This window comes from Oratosquilla oratoria, chromosome 18 (assembly GCF_046742065.1).
Source record: "Oratosquilla oratoria isolate Oo_2021 chromosome 18, ASM4674206v1, whole genome shotgun sequence".
Classification (NCBI taxonomy): domain Eukaryota; kingdom Metazoa; phylum Arthropoda; class Malacostraca; order Stomatopoda; family Squillidae; genus Oratosquilla; species Oratosquilla oratoria.
The window spans coordinates 63,671,449-63,673,948 of NC_134794.1; the positions used below are offsets into that span (position 1 = coordinate 63,671,449).

The 2,500-nt window shown below is 41.7% G+C and overlaps 1 protein-coding gene across 2 annotated transcripts in view; it reads right to left on the minus strand.

Annotated features, from left to right (window-relative positions):
• Positions 1 to 2,500, minus strand: part of LOC143035338 (retinoid-inducible serine carboxypeptidase-like) — a 70,550-nt gene that overhangs the window by 67,111 nt on the left and 939 nt on the right. The window lies entirely within an intron of this gene.

Sequence of the window (2,500 nt, forward strand, 5' to 3'; positions counted from 1 at the left end):
GAATAGAATTATTCACCGAAACATAAAACCCACACGGGAGAATGACAAAGTTCGTCTCTCAATATATTACCACAATAAAAAAACAGCTACACTTAATTAAAAACAACACTTCTCCTCGGCCCAAAGGTCCCGCTTACACCAACGCAGTATACAAATTTTCCTGCCCCCTAGAGAATTGTACGCCTCTCGACTACTACGTTGGCTAAACGAGAACGACATTGTCGAGAAGAACGTCTTCCCACTTGTCAAGTGGAGGCCCCAAACTACACCTACTAGAAAGACACAACACGAAAATCACTAGGAAACTTTTAGAAGACAACACCGTCATTCTCGACAAGGAATCATAAAAGTCTAGACTTTTCTTCCTGGAAACACTTATTATACGAGACATACAACCAACTATTAACAGACAAGTGGAAGCCCTTACATTACTCCCCAGCATGAAGCCCCTCCCTAGGACTAGTAGCCCTCTCAACCACAACAACACACCTTCCAATCACACCGACACCCAAGTCCCTCTCCGACGTTCCGCCAGACTGATAGAGAGGACACTTGGCCCTCAACGGACTTCTGCCCCACAGCAATAAAATCTCACACATGTACGTAACCTCTCCCCGTGTCTTACGTCGTGACCTCCCCCCGCGTCTTACGTTGTGATCTCTCCCAGAGCTTTCTTTCTATGTTTATTATGTCCTGTACTCTCTGTCTCTATTACATTGAAAATGCTAACTGCGTTTAGCGAAACGTCTGTACATTCTTTCTCAACTAAAGTTCCTAATGTCTACTGGAAATCTATTATTCCGTCTGTCCTGTGATAACCAGAAATCCACGTTCAGAAGACTTGAAAGTCTACTTAAGAAGCTTTGTAGCGCCGAATGCGCAGTTGTTTTTAACAAAACATATACATATATATATATACGTATAATATTCATATACATATGAATATATATATATATAAATATATATATTTATATATAGATATATTCATATATATATATATATATATATATTTATATATATATATATATATGTATGTGTGTATGTATTTGAACTGAAAGCACAATCGGAGCAGAAGAAAAAAAAACGGAAACGGTGAGTCTGTACATTTTGACAGTAGTACTACTAAGAGGACTGTAGTTTATAGTAAAAATATGTAGACTCACCGTTTCCAGTTTTTTCTTCTGCTCCGACTGTGGTTTCAGCTGTGATTATATACATATATATATATATATATATATATATATATATATATATATATGTGTGTGTGTGTGTGTGTGTGTGTGTGTGTGTGTGTATAAAACGAGACCTTTTTCCACCTGATAATGGAGGTAGCTAAGTCAGGGGTACGTACCTATTCCCACCCATTTCACTCCCACCACCACCTCCACACCTCCCATCTGAGCTAATTATGGATGACGGGTCATCCCTGCATACGCCAATTGCGCCGGGTCAAACGGAATGCAGTAAGACACAGCACATCCACAGGAAGGCCGCTTCGCTTAATCGGCGACCCCCCCCCCACCACCACCACCTCTATGTGTCGTAATGCAGTGTATGTGTCTATGTGTAGGTGAGGCATGGATGAGTGTGAGTATGTACGTGCACATGTGCAAGTACACATTCCTGATTCTATATATATCTCAGCTTCAATGTACTAAAACACCTGTGTGCTCGCCAGACAGTGGATCCGGTAGCATCTGACAATGCTGACGTTTCGGAAACGTCACGTACATGTATTACGACTTCTGCTGACACTGTCAGTCCACTGGTCAGCAGCACTACAATCGGTAGATTTGTCATACGGAAAGAGGTGTCAGTATGGCTTACGCAAGGTTCCAAGGGACATAATGCTGTCAGCCTCATGGTAATGAATAAAGTAGCCTTTTTATGGATCTAGCCTTATGACCACAAGTCTGTACACCTGAATTTAAATAATACCGTTTGGTAGTAATCATGGAAATTATATTAATCAGTGACTGACGCAGGTTTTTTCGGGAGTGTCGGAAAAAAAAAGTGTTATGACGCACTTTCTAGGTTGAATTGAATTACAGCTGTTGGCTAACGATTTTAGTAACAACTTGTCAGACGAGGAACGACCATTATCGACAACGTGAACTATGAGGACTGAAGCCTCGGTCATGTTCACACTAGCGGTTTCAGCCGTGGCGTTTCAAACGCAGTTTAAGTCAATGGAGGCGTTCACACATAACAGCGCAGTTATCCCTTAAGTATACGGTGCCGCCTCGATTTCCGCGCGGTTCATACCTCTAGTGTGAACAGGGCCAAAGACTGCCACGGGGGAATGGCACCTTGGCACCGAATAGACATGGTATATCCACAGATCACTATAGTACCCTCAGCTGGCACTATAGCATGACGAATGGACATTACACACACTAAAGTCACTATAGAAAATACCCTGGCACTATATATACGCTTGTCGGTGGTACAGTTAACATGGTAAGATCCTAGAAACACGTAAACACGAATATCTAACATA